Raw genomic sequence first — 21,945 nt, 5'->3', positions numbered from 1 at the left:
AAATGACCCTAAGGAATAGGTAGTTTTCTTTTGCAGTTTTTGCACAAATATTCACATTGTACCTATTTATAATTTTTTTGTTTTGCTCTGGTCCATCTTTCATAGGTAGGAATAAAAGTGCCTTTCAAGCTTTGTAGGCCTTGAATGCAGGAGCATTCTTTGCATATGCACATACATGTATAGAGAGTGGGGGGAGAGGGAGAGAGGGAGAGAGAGACTTGTGAGTGTGCGCTTAAACCACAGTTTTATTTCCCTTTCCACTATCAGCTTATATAAAAACACAGCCTGCAAACTTGTAAACTCCACGAAGTTCATTTCCACCTTCTGGTTTGAATTAGGAAGCCCATTATCTAGGCCTCTTTATCATCTCTTTCCCCGCCTTGTGGCCTCGTTAATAAAAAGGGCTTTGGTGTGGTCAATGTTACAACATGGCAGCTCTAAAAGAAGCATTTCATTTTGTAACTCGGTTCTCTTTACTTACTCCACTCTGATTTCTCTCTGCTTCATGAGTACATACACAAATACACGCCCCCAAACATACACACAGAGAGAATTCACAGGAACCTGTCTGCCTATCTTTTCATTCCAATTGCACACTTTACCAAAATAGCTAAATCTGGTGCAGGATGAAGAAACCAACATCAATACAACTGAATGACTCTATCAAAATTTGTGCCAAGCTAGCAATCCCAGTCTTATCAATCCATGAAAGTTCCAATACAATTTGTTTACTTGTTGACTTCACCTGTAGCTTCCAGAATTTTGAGAATGTTGCTGCTCTTTAAGTTCAGTTAGGTTTGCCAGGTTGAGAAGGTCAATCAGTATGAAATCTAGACATGTCATTCAAATGTGGAAAAAATGGTTGGGTAGATAAGATGCTTGGTGTGTTCAAAATGAATTGGGGATGGAAAGTCAGATAATGTTTGATTGCAGATTTTTACGTTGACACACTGGACAGATTAGAAGTCTTTCCTAGCACACACCCTGAATACATGATGATTCACTGAAATATAATATTGTAACAGTTATTTTCAGACAATCCACTTGACTTATACAATAGATGAAATTTAACTTAAAAGATATCTGAAGAAGATGTTATATGGGACATATATTAAAATCTATGTTTTAATGCCTGAGAATGACTGTCATTCTGGAAGTTTGCAATTGCCTATTCAGGTTATTTCTATCAGACTTCTATGTTGCCTGTATTTGGATGAAATAGCCAACGTTTCTTAGTCTAATGTGTTGTGGGGATCCAGTTCCTATGGTTAGTTTATATGGTTAGTTTCCTATGGTTAGTTTGAATAAGGTGTGGTTCACTGAATAGTAGATAAGCATGTTGTACAAATGCAAGTAATATAGCTCTCTTTTCCTTGAAACAAGGATGGGAAATCTGGGATCCATGAGTTATAGTACAGGTCTCAATATTTTCTCCACACAAGTTTGGAATTACTGAGACTTCGTAATTTGGTAATATCTGTAGGAAAACAAGCTTGTACATCCTTGATTTAAGACTCTTGGGAACTGGATAGATTGCACATTTTAGTAAATTTATTTATTTATGTAAAACATTTATATAGCTGTCCATCTTATGTGAGAGGAATTCTAAGATCTTAGAATCCAAATGGACAATAACTTAATAATTAAACAAAATTAAATAATTAAACAATAACAGTGTGGTGAAGCTGCTAAAAACGCCAACACAGTTCTAGGCTGCATCAACAGAGGGACAGAATCAAGATCACTTGAAGTGTTGATACTACTTTATAATGACTTGGTAAGACCCACTTGGAATATTGCATCTAGTTTTGGTCATCACGATATAAAAAAGATGTAGAGATTCTATAAAGAGTGCAGAGAAGAGTAACAAAGAAAATTAGGGGGTTGGAGGCTAAAACATATGAAGACTGGTTTCAGGAATTGGGTATGTCTACTTTAATGAAAAGAAGGATTGGGGTGGCATGTTAGCAGTGTTCTAATATCTGAGAGACTGCCATAAAGAAGAATGGGTAAACCTATTTTCCAAAGCTCTTGAAGGCAGGACAAGAAGCAGTGGATGGAAACTAATTAGAGAAAACCAATCTAGAAAATTTCCTGACGGTTAGAACAATTAACCAATGGAATGACTTGCCTCTAGAGGTTGTGGGTGTTCCAACACTGGAGATTTTAAAGAAGAGATTGGACACTCGTTTCTCTGAAATGGTATAGGGTCTCCTGCTTGAACAGGGGGTTGGACTAGAAGACCTCCAAGTTCCCTTCCAACTCTGTTATTCTGTTATAATCAACTCTGGGTGGCTCCCAATCAAATATATTGAACTAAAAGCTGAAAGAGCTTTCATTGTTTAGTCATATGTAATAATTTATAATGACAACCTACTTTTCAAAAATTTTCTCTCTGCTGCAGTAATTGATTACTTAATATTTTTTGTTTTGTTTTAATATAGAGTACATAATAGCCTCTACTCCATATTCATTCCAGTCACTGGTCTCCTTCCTATCTAAAACAATACTGCATGAAGCAATGCATGTTGGACAAAATGTGTTTGCTACCAACACATCTCCTTCTTATTCTGGCATTGCCAATGATTCTTTATAGCAGATTTTTTTTTAAAAAGAAAAGAAAACTTCCAGCTTTTCAGGATCAGGTGGGAAATTTTCTGGGATAGAAAGAAAAGTTGTTCTTTCTTTTCCAGAGTTTTTGGTTACTGGAGCACATTTCATGAATATCTTTCAAAATATGATACAGTAAAAAAGAAAGATGATGTGACCATGTGAAAAGTGCATTTGTAGTGCTCCCTGAATGATCATATACATGCTAGTATTTAAGAAGCATAATTCAGTATAGAGGATTTGAGCTGTAGGTACATTGTAGCCCCAACTCCTTACAGGTTAATAATCAGGTTAGTATACTGTTGTCCTTGAGTACTTTGTGTACATTACTTCTCTACTGTGGAAGAACTATTGTATATATATGTATTTATCTCCCTGAATGCAAGTTTTCTTTCCCTGGAACTGAGCAGCTGACTGTATATTTATATACCTAATTATTCAATTCAAGAAATAAATGCATTAAGATATTTTATTTAAATTAATATCATGGAAGTCAGATTTTGAAATCTTAGACTACAGTATGAGCATTTTTAATTTGGAAATAAATTCACTTAATCCAATAGGCCAGGTTTCTAAATAAATATATTGTGGACTACACTGTATATTTGGAAAGAAATGATCATGATCACAATTGGTAAAAGCGGTCCTTCCTTCCTTCCTTCCTTCCTTCCTTCCTTCCTTCCTTCCTTCCTTCCTTCCTTCCTTCCTTCCTTCCTTCCTTCCTTCCTTCCTTCCTTCCTTCTGTGTAGCTATATTAATTTCACTATTGGAGTCATTATGACTTTCCTCCATGGGCAATATGACATATAAGTTAACACCCCACTTTAGATTTAAAGGACACATGTTTGAGGACACAAAAAGAGGGTACAAATCAGACCCCATTTAGACACAGTAAGCTATAGATGGAAAGTGTGTAGCACGCTGGGGCTTGTCGCATTTACTCACATGAGACATTAAATGGGATGATTTGCCTTAGAGCAATTCCTATCTCTAAATAGGCAGTAACCTAAACAATATTAGTAGGGAGTCAATGCCATTAAATTCAGTGGGGTTACTTTGGTGTTACTCGCTTATAATTACATTGCAAAAGAGAAACGAATACTATATTGAAGGAGGTTATTTGGTGCATTATTTTTCTAGTGAAAAATGTAAAAGTTGATAGCCAGCAAAGAAGGCAATCCATGTATTATGCATGTTTGCATTTGAGTTACTTTAGCCTGCATCTCTAGGTACATTTACCAAAGAATAACACCCTGGAATAGAATCAGGCGTTGTTCAGACAGGGACATAAACCATGGTACTTACAATGGGTCATACATCTTTTGTCTCTCAAGCCCACTGTAGATATCTGGGGCAGACAAAAAGGAAATCGGTAAGGGCTTCTGACTTCTAATAGTTTAACAATAGCAGCAACAAAATGATGTTTTCCAGCTAAATTGAACTGCTGAGATATTTTGCTGCTGGGGGAAAGGTCAGAAATCTCCCTCCCTAGTTCATTCCTGTGAATGAACCTAAGCATCTGTTTTATGAAATTATTGAAGGGTAAGTTTCAAGTGGCAAGTTCAAAAGTGCAGCATCAATGCCTTTTTAACGGCACTAGTGCAAGCCACTATTTGCACAGATACAAAAACAGTGGGATAATATCTCCACATACCGTCATTTGAATGGTGCTGAAAGTCATTTAAAGCCTTGGAGCCAAAAATCTTGCCTTTGCTTCTTTTTGACCAGATGACAGTAACAGCCTACTAGATGGCTGCCTCTGCAAGTGCAAACTACAGATTTTGAGGCCTATTCTGAGTTGAAAACACAGCAGAGAAATGATGTCTCTGGTTAAATTGGCCTATGGGTTGCTTTCCCCCCCCCCTGTCACTGTTAAAGTAGCCCTTTAAAATTGGTGGAGAAATAATGCTGATTAATTTTTCCCAGATTTCCTGGCAATTGTTTAGTATGGGCACTTTTGACCTTTAAAAAAAGGCAGGCAGCTTTTATAGTTGAAAAAATTCTGAAGCAAGTATCAAATATGTCTTCTAAATTATAATACAAGTAAGCAACCCTCCAAATTCCGACTAAAAAAAAGGTACTTTTCAGGGAATAATCTATGAACTGCCTTTTCAAAAACTGGCTTATCTAATAGTGTACCTTTCTGCCCCTTGCACATACAAAAACAACTCTTATTTCCTTATGTATATTTTTTAAAATGTGGATTAAATTGCATTTTGGGGAATTTTATGAATTATACCTTATCCAGGAAGGTCTAATTTTTTTTCCTTCCCCTGAAATCACAAACTGTGTACATGAAAACAGATATTAAGTGTTGCACTGAAATACATTTTACATGGAAGTAAGTTTCTTTCATCTTAATCAGATTTACTTTAGACATGTATAGAATTGTGCTGTAAAGAATACAACAATAGACATCTCATCACTTCTAATATGTTTAATGTGTTTTCTTTAATTTGAAGTCCAATATAGAAATGTATTTGTAAGAAACATTGTGCTGAAATATGGATGACTAAATTATAATAGTTTTGCCACTCAAATTATTACTTACCAGCATCCACAGAGACAACCTTCAAATTGTCTCAATGAAAAGTATAACATTTCTGAATCCAAATGGTATTAAGTCAGGATTATATAGGATTTCAGTTTATATCTCTATAAAATATTAAAGATGGGAAGACACACATTTTTCCAAATTCTCATCTGAATTTTTAGACACTGTTCTAAAAATATAGATTTTCAAGATGTTATTTTAACATTCCTTCTGAAACAATATGATGTTATATGGTTAGTTTACAATTATTCTTACTGTTTGATTTGTTCTTTTACAAAATTATTTTAGCAGTTGCAGAGGTAACAAAGAATAAAGACAAAGAAGGAAGACATTGTAATCTTTCAAAATGTGATGTTGGATGTATAATTATTTAATGTAAATAATTTAAATGATCACAATTATTGGTTTATAGACTGCAAGGAATTATTATTTTGCTGTTGAACAAAGCAAAAAATTTTATTTTACATATAACTGAGCTAAATATTATTTTAAGAAATTAGAAATATTCACATGTTAAGTTAAAAGTCCATTATTAATGTGGAAATGTTCTGCAAGATAGTCATGCAAGAATATTCCTATATCTTTGGGGAATTCTGTATAAAAGACTTTGATAACTGGTTATTTTATAAGCAATCATACATTTGGTTAAGGAAGAATATCAGCCTTAAATACCATGTAGGATTTTGCATAGTATTTTGTAAAAAACATGTTAAAAGGAATTGCATTCTAAAAATTCATAAAGCAATTCAAAGACTGTTTAATATTTAACATTTCTAGAATAGTTAAAAATAATATAATTTATAAAATGATTTTAAATGTTTCAAAATAAGAACATATATATACTCTTTTGTAATAAATTTATCTTTGAATAACATTTATAACTATTACCACTTGTATCTTCTGTCAATAGATTTTAACTGTTTGAATGCAAGATACAATGGATTTTTAAAATAATCCTCTAAACATAATAATTACATTCAAAAAATGAAGATTTTTATTTGTAGGAATAGTCCTACAATTTTTGTTGGAATAAACACAGGAAACTTGTAAGATTTTTCATTTCTTCTTATTTAAATTTGTGAATTAAATATGACAGTAATTAAAAAATTCATTAAAATTCTCTCAGAAATATAGTTTGACAAGAATATTTTTCTCTAGAAAATATTTAATATTGTATTAATTATCGATAAAATGCTATTTTTATTACACATTCAGTTTTGCACTTATTTTGCATTTATCTACAACAGTTGTCATTTTGGAATCATACTTATATTAATAGGTCTATTCCAGGTATAGTGATGTCTCAAATAGAATTCTAGTTTGATATAAATAACGTTTTATTGTTTCAATCCATGTAATGTTAATAAGAATTTCTCCAAAATATTAGTATGGGATGTTCCTTATTCATCTATAAGTATGAATATGAAGATGATGTTTAAAGAGTTTATTCCTGACCTTATCCTAGTAACTACCTTAACTTAAGGTATGAGATACACCTAGAGGGGTAATACATTGAGTTTAATAGGAAGACAGTTAATAACCTTTTTTCATCCCTATGCACTATCAATCATGGCTGTCACCAGTCTGCTGAATCAAAGCAAAAGTGTTCTTCACAGATGACTGATTAGAAACGCAAAATCACAAGATCCATCTTCATGGTCACTTTTATTATAGTCATTTTTAAACTGACAGCAACCTGCTCAGTTTCAGCAGCACAAATAGTGTCACTCAGTGCAGCTAGGCATGAGACGATATTGGCTGAATTATACTCAAAAATAATTAGGCCCAAACCCTTTTGTAGAAACAGTTTTATTTCTGTCTTTCAATTCTTCCAAATAGGCTAACTTCTAGCCTCCAAACATTCTTTATTCTCGTGTTTATACTGAATACTCATAATATTTCTGTTTGGTAACCCATTCATAATATTTCATTTTAGAAATGTGTATCTTATAGTTCTTTCATTTCCACTTTTAATTATCTCACAAAATTATTGATTAATCTCCCCCTCAGTTACATTGCAATCTCCTTAAACTATCCATGCTTTGACTTCTTGCCTGATTCTAGATTCTGTTTAAAAATAAATTGTACCAATCCATCCTTATTTCAAAGTTTTCCATATCATACTTTATTTTGTGGCCTTAAAATTCCAAAGCATGCCTGTCTAATTATTATCTTTGTTTCTTTATTGCTGAAAATTTTAGGCATTTGAAATGTTGCTTTTGAAAGACTTAGTATAGTCTCCCTTGTTGCTCCTTTATATTCTGTTCTAATATATCTTTCAGGACACTTGAATGATACCATATTTCCCCCATCTTTTCAAGTTATACTTTTCTACATAATGTATGCATGATAGGCATTCATTATCAAAGCTAAGAATAAGTCATTTAAATGAAAATTTAAAAATCAGTCTCCATTTATCAGCCCTTATCTTCTTCTTTTTGCTCTGTTACTTCTCATATACCAATTTTCAAGTGCATATTTCTCACAATATGAACATGTAATCTTGTAGTGACTTGGTAGCTGTTGATGTCTCTTAATTCCTATTCCTCCTCCTCTTCCTCCTTTCAGTTTAATTTGCTAATACTGTGTATCCCAAGGATTTTGTGAATTTAGACTGTTAAACTAATGTAGTATTATTGTAGTGCAGAATGATGGAGGTAATATTTATTTCAGATGAGAACAAGAAGGAATGATGTGCTACCAACAGAACATACCAACAGAAATAAGTAACAAACCCGTGAGTGTGCATGCACACAGATACACACACACAGACACACAGACACACAGACACACAGACACAGACACACACACACACACACACACACACACACACACACAATGTTTGGATCAGTTACAATCCACAATTACTTAGAGAAAACAAACCAACAAGATACTCATGATATGCTGGTGCAGATGTCATATATCCTGGAACAAAAATTTATGACCAGAATCACAATATTTATTTGTTTTGTGACCAACTGTATCTTCTCAATAAGTGTCATAGCATAGTTTCTATTTGTGACTTTTTATTACTTCTAATCATTGGGTATGCCCTGGTATAAAGCCAGAAATAAAAATATTATTTTTTTTGTAATGTTTTATATCACAGTAATGAATAGTTTGTGATGTTATAAATCAAATTAGACATTTAAATAGCTTTGCTTCAGAAAAAAATAGGAAGTAATGCTATTTAAAGATTATTCAAATATACATTATTTGTGATTATTTATTACACTGTAAACATTACCAAAATTCAAATATTACAGTGCTACCATTCTGCAATACTTATCATTCTAAGTTACAGATATACCTAAACCTGTATGTAAAACCAACTAAAATAAATTAGATAAATACAGTATTAGTTTACAGGTGAATTTAACACAAAGTACCATTCTTAAATCAAGGAGACTCGATATCAAACTTTTAAATAAACTAAATTGCTTTTTATTTAAAAAAAATGAACAAGATTCCAACAGAATGGTTTTATGAAATCTGTTGTGATTATTGTTTTTATTTTATTGGTGTACTATCTTGCTACTCTGATACGGTATGTTTTTTCTCATGAAAAGAAAAAAAAATCTTCTATTTTTTGATGTGACTGAGCTTGAGCTGTTTATGTCTGGGAATATCCCATTCTAATATTAACATAACTGCACAAATAATCTAAGAAGAAATTAATTTAATCCAATGCATTCAATTTAATTTGCTAATAATTTGTGTATCCCAAGGACTGTTTTTGTGAATTTATAAATTCTGAATAATATATCAAAAACAATACATTTATATGGATATGAAAAATATCAGTAACATTGTGGGGCAGGGAGTAGGGGACTAGAATAAGATTATTTGTCCAGCAACATTGACAAATTTAATTTGTCAACAGGAATTTAATAGCATTGGTATAAGTTCTATAGTACAGTATAAGAAGAGTTTAAATCTTAATACAACAGCTAAAGCAACTGTGGATCTCATGTAGTGCTACTGATATTAAACCACTCCCATTTACTCTACTAAACTTTGGCAGTTACACTAATGTAATGCATGCATAAGAATGAAATACAACTCCACCACTATTGAATAAAGAAGCAAAGCCTAGTAAATATGGAAACCACATGTTCAGATTAGAGTAGTAGTGGGATCTCGATCAAAAACAAACTTAAGTACAAAAAACATGTGATACTTAATATGGAAGGTCTTATAAATGAAATAGTGAAGATACTGAAAACTGTATGGAATAAGATTAATAGCTTTAATCAAAAATCATGGGGGAGGGGGAAGAGAGAATGCATTGTCCTGAATTGTTTTTGTTTTTTTTTAAAGTGGTAGATGTCATGAAATGTTAGTATTCATTCACTTTTTTTAAAAAAAAATTCCCATTTCAAAAGTCATAAACATCAATATTTATATGGTTAAATCTCTCTGGTATTTGTTTTGGTTAGATTGAAATGCTAAACCCATTCAAGGAAAGCTTTCATTCCGTTGATAGATACTACTTGTGCATGTTGAAATAGCTGTCACAGAGACTCACTGCATGATGTACATTTCAAATGACCAGGCTATCATGTGATAGTTGTCAACGCCACAAAAAAAAAAAAAAGCAATATTTTAGAAGAACCTTTTATTTCTGAAGCTATTCACCAAATAACAGCAACACAATATAAGTATTATTTATTTTTTTATGGGATTTACATCCTGCTCTCTCATTAATAAAAGAGCATTAATAGCCTTAAATTAAGTATACATTTAATTTACAATTTACAATTAAAATTAATTAATAAGCATAAGACCTAAACAGATGTAAAATTATGAAACAGTGAAAAAGAATATTTGAAAAAGTTAAGCATGCTAAGAAAAGCTGAGTGTTTGGAGACTGATCACAGCTCCAAAGCAAATTTGGTCAATGGCTTGAAAACTAGTAAAAAACACCTTCTTTCTTCATTCTGTCAAGCGGTCCTTGGCAACTCACAATATCATTAAAGAACCTCTCTGCAGATCTAACTGTCAGGTTAAGTTCATAAAAAAACTGGTTGTTTCACAAATACTAAGACCAAGCATACCATAGCATTAAAAAATGAAAATCAATTTCTGATCTGAGCTTCAAAACCAGATAGCAACCAATGTAGACACCGTTTTCTCCAGTTTATGACAAGCCCTTTTTATAGAGGGTCATCAGGATCACATTTCAAATGTTTTAAAAAGTAATGATTTCCTGATAAGGAAGTTTGAAAACTTGCATAGTTTTCTTTCCTAATTTAAACTAAATGTTGGTACTTAGAAGAGTTGTCAGTCGTTAATCCACAAGGAAGCAGGTCACAATGCCCCTGGTTGACCTATTTTAGGGAGATTTATAGTAAGATGGCAAATAGTGATTTTGCCAAGATAGTGTGGTAAGTTTATCAAACTCACACACAATATCTCAGGCTACACTTGCTATATGAATTTCCCCTTATATACACTATATATGTACTTGATTATTGCAGACACATCTTTAAGTAAAAATGCTACTTCATTCCTTGAGAAGAAGAATCTTGGGATTTTTCTTGTATGACGCACAGTGCCCTTTATTTTTATTCTAAAGGCCAAAATTAGGGAAAGGAAGTTTGGAGTTTCATCCAAGTAAAACATTTTTATTGCAATGATATTATATATGAATCAGTACCTTGAATCATTGGACAATTTACTTTCCTATAAGTGCTTGTTGTCTGTTGCCTTTTTGATCCAGAAAACAAATTCCACAACATTGCTATGAAATATATTTATTTGATTTACATTTATCATTTTCTATGTACTCAAATTTTATTAATGCAAATACAACAATTAGAGGCAAGCATTGATGAAACACTCTTTTGAGGACACAATTTAAACCTATTTACTGTGTCACTGAATTCAAGGAAACTTGGATTCAGATACACATGACCAAATCATTCTAGTTTGCAAAGAAGCTTTAGTGATATTCACATTTATAATATACATATTACTTCAGGATTACAGTTATTTTAATAGCTCCAGACATTAGCTGGATGATAAACAATATAATGTTTTTTCTCCACTGATACTTACGACAAGCATTTAAACAGTATTTAATAAATGATTATTTAGCTTGTGAACATATTAATAGGAAAAGTATAGACTTGTGAAATTTCTAGTGCAAAATAACTTACTAATACTGTTTTAGGCATCTGGCTAAATCTATTGAAACATGTTAAATAAGATTAAATTTGTAAGCATTAACAATAAAAAAGCCAACTCTTAAGCTGACAGGGGTATGCTAATTCTGTTAATAAATGATATTGATTATAAATTGTTGAGAAAAATCTCTTGAAACATAAGTACATTTATTTCTTCAAACATATATTAGAAACTTAATAGTAAGATAAGTAAATTTGCTCTTTATTTACTCAATACTATATGTAAAAAGAAACTAAAGTGGTTTAGTTTAGTTTAGGCAAAACATGATATTTTTAAAAAATATTATCATCAAATAATATAAAACAGTTCCAAAATTCATTTTCTCTTCTTTTAAGTAGTTTATTACACATTTAATTATAGCACACTATGTACATAGCTTTAATGAATACCACATGCAGAATAATTAAGTATTTTGTGTTTTATCCTTTTTAATATAAGCAAAATAATATAAACATGTGTACAAGAATATTCTTTTTTTAATTCAAAGCCTCTATCTAGTAGGAAATTAATGAAACGGCTTGCAAAATATGGCATCTATATGTAAATGAAATTGGCATTAGTATGTCTGAGTGATCCTGCCATATAGTAAAAGTTTTAACTAAACAGCTATGAGTGGGAGAAGAATAATTGTGCATAGCTCCCAAAATGAAATCTGAAGAAACTGAAAGCTGAAATTACAATTGAATTAAATCCTATTATTTACAGTGGGTTTTTAAAAAGTTGACATATGTAGGACCTCTGTGACTGTATTATTATATATTTTAAAGACTTTGGATATAAGTTAAGATGCCAAGTGTGTGTATGTGTGTGTGTGTGTGTGAAAGTATATGTGGTATTTTACATAAACCATAATAGTATTTCAACAATGCTACTTTAATTAATACCATATATAAAGAAACACATACAAAAAATGTAGAAGGCTGAATTTTCTTCCATATAATAAAATAACTACAGTGTTTTAGAATAGAAAAGTAAATATAACCATCTCCAAATCTTGGATTTAACTAAAAGAGATGTGATGCTGCAGATTTATTTTTATATACATCATTTACTGTTTTTAATTCTGAACTGAAAGAATTTGAATCTTATTTCTATGAAACATGAAGGTTAGCCTCCCTGTATAATATTCCCTCTATAATGCATCTTAGTTTAATTCACTCTTAGCGAAACAACCTGGTTCACTCAGGAGAGCTCCTTACAACATAATTTAGCTGGACCTTTTCTTAGTAAAGGTTTTCTGGTTTTCATTTTCACTTCATATCCTCAAATAAAAGATCCTTTGTTGTCTACCATTTGATTGGACTTAATGAAAAACACTCCATTTTAACCTAACAGTATTTTCCTTTGAATTTATTATATTTAAGGACACTGTCAAAAATCAAGCATTTAATCTCAGGTTTTTATACTTAAATTATATTACTATCATATGGCTCAGAGAGGTGATATAAAAAGGGCACCAAAGAGATTTAAACCAAAAGTCAAATAATAATAATAATAAAAATAAACCAGAACCTTGCCTCATTTTAATATGAAACTAAATACTATGGTAATGTGCAGATTGAGTATGGTATTTGACTTTAAAGACTAACATATGACAGGGTGCCAACAGCTGAATTGTGCAGTATTGACTAAACAAGATTCACTGATTTGTATTGAAGCTAATATCTTCTTTAAACAATTCCGTGGAAATTGTGCGTATAAAGTCATTGGAAGCTGTTTCTCAGGACAGCGTCTCTGGCATGGTACCTGCTGGAGTGAGGAAGATAATCAATAGAAAGAAATAGAGCTGAGGATCAGACTAGGAAGCTTCAGAGCAGTTAGTGATGATAAAAATAGTTGATGTCAATATTTGGGAATAACACAACTCTAGGATAACCAAAAAAAAGTGTATATGTTGGAAAGGGTTCAAACAGGGGCAAAGTTAATGCATAAATGGCAGCTGCTGCTCAAGCCACAAAACACATCTTTTATTCCAGGAATTGTTAAAACCTAACTGAAACAGCAAAGTGCAGGAGAGTATATTAAAAATTGTATCTCTACCAATGAAGAAGTAAAAGGAGCTCGGTGTATATGTGCAGGCGGGAGCAATGCTTACCTTAAGAATGAACTTATAATGTTAAAGCATCTCCGAACACAGCTGGCAAATAAAAAATGCCAGAAAAATGTTTTATGGACTAAGGGTTAGAGTTTGGGTTAGGGTTAAAGATACATTTCTTTGAAAGCTATGGGAGAGCGCAGAGTTGAAGTTACATCTATACTTCCAGTTTGATCCTTGGCTCTTTGTTCCTACTGTTTTTTTTTTTTACATGGAAATATTATTTCAACCCTACAAAATTATTTCTTGTATAATCATAACACCATGAATTACCCTGAAGGTACTGAAATCATGGTATATGCCTGCTAATTTAAGAGTGGAAATCAGTTTTCTTCCTACTGTCAGGTGATGAATTTTTCTTCTTCTCTGCTGATCCTTCTGTTGATATATTATGACATTCTCTGTCAACATGAACAGATATGTCAATGGCAGATTGGGAGTCTGAAACCTACAACTTGAATATGGTTCTGCTTGGATTTCAAACATGGGTATCATGTTAGTTTCAGAAAGAAAAAATGTATGCAGGCATGATATTATAATTCTGATGTAATTAGACAAAAGCAAAACAGCTGGATTTTGATACACTTATAAGAACAGACCAGATAACTAATCCGAAATCATACACAGAAAAATTTTTCTAATCAATACTAACAATTAATTAAAATTAAAATTTATAAACTGCATCTTTTAAAATAAAGATTAATTTATTCATATTGAGATAAGTATTAGGTATAGCTTCTTGCAAAACAATTTTGTAATATGACTGATCCTATTGTCTCTTATGTCTTTTTAAGATCTACATTTGAACTAATGTGTTAATTTTGTGCCACTTTTAGCGCTGATCACAAATACAAACCAGGAAAATGGCTCTATCTTTTTCTAGTTAAATATTGAATTAAAAGCATCAACTGCTAAGAAGAGCATGGATATAAAGAAAGAATAAATTTAGGCCATCTTTAGTCATGCACATATATTTCCATATATTTCACATCCTAAGGGATCCCATAAATGCATTCAATAAATACAAAACTATAAAATATACATTGAAGAGAAGCTGTTATTCCTATCCTAAATTCTGTAAATCTTTAAAAGATTACAATCCAAAGAAGGATTACAGGAAATGTTTAAACAAGAAGACCAGTACATTTCAGGGTTGCTTAAATATGAAAGTACTAAATGATTTAGGTTGAAAATAGTGAGGAAAATCTTAATACTAACAAGTGATCATAATGTCTGGTCAAACTAATTCCATCCTAAATATTTTAATGAATAGACTAATATACCCAACCAATTATATAGGATGTTTGACAATTTTTATCATATACATTAAGGTGAATGAAAAGAATAGTTTAAGGGCAATAATAAAAATTTAAGCTTAAACACATGATTAGTTGATGTCTATTAATGTTCTATCACAGTGAAATATGTACTTAAAGTGGAAAAAATTACTTCTATCTCAGTGATAGTCTTGCTGAGTATGTATTTTATCATAGCTTTTAAATATTTGAGATTTTGACTGCATTCTGAGAGGACAGTGCACTGTGATAGATTTATGAAGCTTTGACAGAAACAAGGATAGGAAAGATTATGGTATACTTGTTTAGAAAAAAATCTGAATGAAAAGTTCTTGATTTACGCTGACATATATCGAGATGAAGCTATAGTTTGCAAATTGCCTAGAGGAGCCATCTTTTATTAAATATTTGATGGATATGGAAATGTACATATCTATTTTAACACATTCTACAAATGCCAAAATAGTATTGTACTTGTATGCATCTCTCATTAACTAATTTTTTAAATTTTATTGTACAGTACTTTTGTATATGCCCTCATTTCCAGTACACTACTATAACCAATGCTATGATTTAAACAATACTAAAGAACGATATGTATTGCAGTAACTATTTTCAATTAGTTATTTTCTAGCTTGATCCAGATGGCATTGCGTTTTGTATTATTTCAAAGGGTTAACAAAGGACATATTAATAACCTTAGTCAGCTTCTTAGGCAGGTTATATATAAATAAAGAGGAGGGACTACTATCTGGAACAACATAGTAAAGCTTTTAATGGGGTTATGCTCCACCATTATTATTTTTTAAAAATGTTATACATTTGCATGCTACTTGATGAAGTTTTTAGACATTTGGTAATTCATGCTATTTCAAATATAAAAAATTGTTTTTCCAAAGTATCCTTAGGCATACCTAAGGCATAACTATATTCTTATATTTAGATTAAATGAAACCTTAACTACATCATTTGTAAATCTGTAAATGGCCCATTCTGCATATACATTTAAAATGCCAACAGGTTTAATTCTTTATGGCTGCATAAAATAATAATTAGGTTCCATATTGTACTAGTGTAATGACATTTTTTTCTCGATACTGAAACCCAATAACACTTGTTGTCACACTTAATCAATCAATTAATATTTGTTTCATTAGCAAATAAAACAAAAGTATCACAATTAATTAGGATAAAGGAAGAAAAAATATTCTAAAATATTTAAGAAGAATGACAAGAAATATTACAGTGCACATGCAAACTATAATACTTAGCTGTGGTCAAAGAATAAAATCAGATTGATCTAATAATTAAGATAAAACAAGTCAGAACAACCAGAATTGTTCTGTAAGGAATTGAGATAATAATTCCTGGTAAGCATCAGAGTAGAAGGTATGATATCAAATAACATATTCCCAGAGATGGGATCTGACTGGTATAACTACCAGTTCTGTCTATTAGTGCACGCATGCGTGAGTCACGCCAGTGCAATTTACAACCTGCTGAGCTGCCTGGACAGCTGAGCAGCGCTGCGTGCAAGTGCGTAGCAGTTGGAAAAGCACTTGTTTCCTGCTTTTTCAACTGCAGCTGTGTCACGCAAAGCAGCTGCAGTTGAAAAAGCAGGAAATAAAGGTCAGGTAAGAGCCTGGGCAGGCGGGTGGGCCAAAATAGCAGCAGACATAGAACCGGTTCTATGTCTGCTGCTCTTCGGAGCAACCGGTTCTACAGAGGTGGACAGAACCGGTAGAAACCCACCCCTGCGTGTTCCATCATTTCTATTATTCCGCCATCACATGGACCTATTAAAACACTTGCTATCACACATTTACTACAGCAAAACCATGCAAGTTTTTGCAGAGAACATTATACACAGATTATATGATTTAGACACTGACAAACACTAACACATTGATATCCCTAAGACATTTTGCTACCTTGTTGGGCTTTTTATCTCCATCGTATCTGTACTTTTATAATAGTATGGAATTTTTCAGAAAGTGCTACAGTGATTTCAGAAAAGGACTCATATCTTTAAAACATCATGATACTTTATTTTTCCAATTGAACTTTTATTTTTACAAATAGTAAAAATAGTTCAAGATGTTTTACTTTAATCAACATTGCAAGTAACAGAAACATGGTCGTTTTGAAAAGTGCTTTAAAAGTATCTAACAAAAAAGATAATTTTAACATTTAGTTGACATCAGAAAAGAAATGTTACAGTTGCATTTCCCTAGCACTAATCAAAAGTGACAGAATGAAGTTATCATCCCAAAAGGTGTTAAAACAAAAAAGATAAAAGAAACAATAAAAAAATATGGAACTGCTCTATCTTGCTTCATCTCCATACATTTCTATCAATGACGCAGGACTATTGCTTACAAAAATTTTATATTCAGTCCTAGGATAATATGTGATATATTAAAATGTGATTTGTAATCAGTCTGAAATTGAAAAATATAATTCAGTAATAGACCTTGGATTAAAGCAGTTTAGCTGTCCAATCCTAAAGAAGTATTCAGAAATATCAGTAGGTATTTATTGAAAAAATAAATAGTAAAGATTTCCACTAAATTTAAAGCTATGCTTAGTATTATAACCATAGTTCTACTGAGTTAAAGGACTTGCCAGAAAGTAAGACTTCAAGTTAATTTTCAAAAAGTAAGTTCTATAAAATCAATTTGATTACTTCAGGAAATAGACATCCATCCATCCATCCATCCATCCATCCTCTATCATTATCTCTTAGAGATGGATCATCTTAATTGTATACCCATAGGATTAAATTTATGTTTAATTGTTAAACATTCTGTACAATATAAATACAATACAATATATAATATAAATAATAGAATGTATGGAATAGAGGGGATTAACATAGGATGATGTAAGACCAATAGTTGTAAACTAAATTTCAGTGATACTTAGTTTCTAATGATTATGCTTATCACAGCTGTGTTAGTAGGTATACACCCTTCTCGCATGGATTTTTTTTCTTTTGTCAAATAATGGTTTGACATTGTAGATATACAATAAATTTACTTGCTTATCTTTTGTATTTTAGAGTTTCGTCTACTTTATTTATGAGTTACAAAGACCTTTTCCAAGTAATAGTCATCTGCATATATTATGGCAAGGAATTCAGTGGGGTCTTTCTTAAATTATAAGCTTGACAGGGCATGGCAGAGAGTGTCATTCCAAAGATTTGGTGAATGTTTCATGCACTGTAGGTGCCATCAGAATAATAATAATAAAAACACCACCATCCTAATAAATAATTGGTGAATGTTAGAGATAAGCAACAATCATTAGCATGAACTTTCCAGCAAGCCAACAAGCAATTTATCTCAACATCAGTCATCTACATTCTCCTAGCTGAATCACCGTCTCTTTACACAGCTGGTGTCTTTTGCAGTAATGTGTATGGGCGAGTTTGTCTTTCTTTGGGTTCAGATGTTATCACTGTTTAAACAAGTGAAAAATGAAAATAATTTTCTTTTGCTCAAATTTAAGTCAGGTCTCACCTGACATAAGCTGATGAAATTACTGGCATGTAGAAAAGAAAACCAGAATTAAGCCAACTGACTGTATAGTTAATGAACTACAATAGAAGTGGTGTATTTGGCTATCTACAGGAAAACTAAAGATTCGACTGTGATTGTCAGAGCATTGACTGGTGAAATGAATACTACAGCAGAACAAGCAAGAAGCCAATTGTAAAATTGCTTGGTGCATGACATTCAGACCACTCTCTCTTGCAGACAGGTTGTGAAAATAATACAGATCCATGAGAACCCATCCTGTCTCCTTAAAGGAAGAATTGGATAAAAATGCAACAAATAAATGAATAGCCTGGTTTTGCGTAGAAGAGTTTAAAACTATATCAACATGTTAATGGATCATACGATATTTGGAGCAACTATTCATCAAAATATATTTTTCACCATGAAAAATTTAGGGTTGATTTTGTCTCATACCTTGCTGCTCTATAGAGTTCGTTTCTTTCTAATTGGAATTTAACTGGAGAACATTTAAGGCATAATAAGATGCAAGGGAATAGCATACTATTACAGCCTGAAATCCAAGAGGTCCACTGTAAAGGAAAGTTGTGTAGAGCAGAAAGATATGCTTAACTGATTCTTGCTATAAAATAAAGTGTTTTCAGTATTTAAAGGACTTCTATTTCTATAGGTTAACATTTTGAATTGCCAACAGGTTTTTGTAGAATATTCTTTTACAGTTGAATAAATAACAAAAAGCATAGAATAGCTATTACAGTGAGCAGCATGATGGCTTAGTGATGAAGACGCTCACCTCCCACTTGGAAGGTTGAGAGTTCTATTCTTGGTAGTGGCAATATTTCTCTCTTAGGGTGCAAGGAAAAACAGCTGCTGTGAACTCTGTGTAGGTGTCAGGAAGGGCATCTGTCCAGTAAACATTCACTTCCATTCAGTCACCCCTACAGGGTGTATTTATGGGGTCATAAAAAGCAGTGTTAAGAAAGCATGTTAAGAAAGCAGTGTTAAAAAAGCATGTTAAGAATCATTGGGAAATGAATTGTGTATAAACCTGCTGATATTATAATGATTTTATATAAAAATGATTCAACCATGTTGGGCTATATTGTATGGTTTTTTTGGCCATTGGATTTCAGAAAGAATTGCAAAAGACTGAGAAAAGTGATCTGAAAAGTGATCTGAATTGCAAAAGACTGAGAAAAAGGAATCAATGCAGGAAGAAAATTGTAATAATTGGGCAGTTCTTTGTTTTGGAGAAAAGTTTATAGCAATGAATAAAATTAAGCACAAGATTGAAAATATAAATGGAGAAAGATTCCCCCCTCTCTTAAACACTGGATGACCTAATGAATCTTCATAGTGGGAAATTCAGGACAACTAAAAAGAAGTACTTCTGCACAAAGCACAGAATCAAAGTGGAATTCACTATTTCAAGATGCAATGATGAAACCAGGTTTGAGGACATAAAAAGGAGATTTGAAGAATGAAAGAAAAATGTTATTGATAGCTATATGTCCTGGTGACTACAGGTGGCCTCTTAGCATTGACGCATAGTGAGTTCAGTCCAAACAAGTGTTACTACGTTGCTATCTCAAACCTCCCATGGACATATCATTGAGGAAAGTAGGAATAAAGTTCTAAACAATATAGAATTATTTGTGATCTTGCACATTTCTTCCTAGGTTTTACACTGAAAACAATTAAGGGAACTCCTTCTACATTTAAAAACACCAGAAGCTGCTTGTTATACATAAAAAAATATTAAAGGCAGTTAAGGAAAACACAAAAGTTTATTTCAATAATTCTACTTTGCAACTGAAAACTAAAACAATTCTTAATTATTCCTAATTATAGATAGAAAATTATTTTTCTTACTAACAAATGTTGGCATCACTGTTTATAAATTAAAAGCTGCATTTGTTTTCAGTAACAGTCTTTTAAAACCTTCATAAACAAAATTCCATCAGCTATCTGACCAACAGTCTTCTTTGTTGATTGCAGAAACATCATAGTCTATTTTACAGGCTGCAGAAGTGACCTCATCACCCTTCATCCCAGGACTATTGTATTTTCTGCAAATTAAATACTTTGGGAAGGAAAGCAGGGAAATGCACAGGTCTTTAAAGTGGGACAACAAAGTGCATCCTCTTATATTGCAGTAGTTCAAACAGGGCACAGGGTTAAAAAGAGTATTTTAAGACAATATATTCAAATACAGGAAATAACTTTTCTTACAAATAGAGGACAAAATATGTCATATATTCAGTTAACATGTTCTGCCCTATATTTGAAGAAACAACCATTTTTTTATAGAGCTTGATGGATTGTTTTTCTACTAGCAAAAAAATGTGGCATAAACATAAGAACCTCAAAAATAGGTCTTTGGAACATTCATTTGCTTTTTATCTTTTGTACAATGCCAAGTTATTATTTTCTATATTCTGTATATGTGTGCACACACATTAATTAAATAAATCAGCCTGTCTTTATTGTTTATTTGCTTTCCATACCAATGAATTGTACAACTTGTATGGGTTTACAATAGTAAAATAAAACCATATATGATAATCAAATAAATAAAACTGATCCATAAACCTAAAATATTTAGTAAATAAATATATTATACTTAAATATACACACAGTGGGTGCCATTGAAAGATAGGGAGTCTTAAATATCAAAAGTACTAGCTGCTCAGTTTTATTGTCCGACTTAATATTTTCTTCTGCTTTAAAATGGTTCACTATGGAATAAAATGCAGGCAATGTTTGATGTGATTATCAGATAATTAATTCAACCCAAAGAAGCAACTTTAAATAATAGAAGTATTTTGTTTCTTGTTATAATATGAAATGCACATATCAGTAACACTGGCATTGTGTAGTATTTTTAGGACATTGACCCCTTCACTTACCAAAATGATACATGAAAATTGCTTCCAGTAGTAGTCTTGTGACTTGTGCCTTGGTGTGTGACTGCACTGTGCATTTTTATTTTTATTTTTTGACAGGTGGGTGTAAGAATGGAAACTGGCCAGAAGAAAAGACGACCTTGCTCAATTATGGAGAAGTTTTCTTGGAGTGGCTTGCAGAACAAAAGCATTTGGAATAAATTACAACAGCTTATCATTATTTTTTTGTTTCCCTTTTTTCACAATTTGAGATTAATTGACGCTAAGGCAGTGGTGGAAAGTCAACTCCCTCCTCCACTGGTAGTCAAAGTGAGATAAAATATACTCATTAGTTGAATGTGATTTACTGTATATACCAGTATTTGTACATTGATATAAATTTTAAATTGATTTTTTTTGTAAATTTGATATTCATTTTGTAAACCCAAAGCTTTCATAACTTCATGAACTAATTTACATTATGCCTTTTCTACCTGGCCATGACTATTTCCTTAATTGCTGTAGCCTACATACTCAGAATTTATGCAGTATAGGTTTCTTGTTAGATGTATGATAACAGTACCTACATAAACAGTAGAGTGTATTTCCTGTAAAAGGCACTTTCTGAACAAATCCCCATGGCATCTAATTAGTCCCTTTTACATAAGAGACATAGAGATATGCATTGTGTTAAATACCAGTAGACGGTCAAAGATACTTCAGCAAGAAATTAGTTTTAAAAAAGTTTTTAATAGCAAATAAGCAAAAGTATATATACAAAAGAATTGTTACAAAGTAT

At 31.9% G+C, this 21,945-nt stretch overlaps 1 long non-coding RNA gene across 1 annotated transcript in view; it reads left to right on the top strand.

Moving 5' to 3' along the window:
* The window catches only part of LOC148131498 (uncharacterized), a 31,299-nt gene extending 9,918 nt beyond the window's left edge, over positions 1-21,381 (top strand). Inside the window, exon 2 of the long non-coding RNA XR_015748955.1 lies at positions 21,267-21,381. This is a non-coding gene — a long non-coding RNA (uncharacterized LOC148131498). The remainder of the gene's footprint in view (positions 1-21,266) is intronic.
* Positions 21,382-21,945: the final 564 nt, after the last annotated feature.

This window comes from Notechis scutatus, chromosome 3 (genome assembly GCF_049901735.1).
Source record: "Notechis scutatus isolate UNSWTSFEM ecotype Mainland chromosome 3, rNotScu1.2, whole genome shotgun sequence".
Lineage (NCBI taxonomy): Eukaryota > Metazoa > Chordata > Lepidosauria > Squamata > Elapidae > Notechis > Notechis scutatus.
This window is presented reverse-complemented; position numbering and strand designations above follow the sequence as displayed.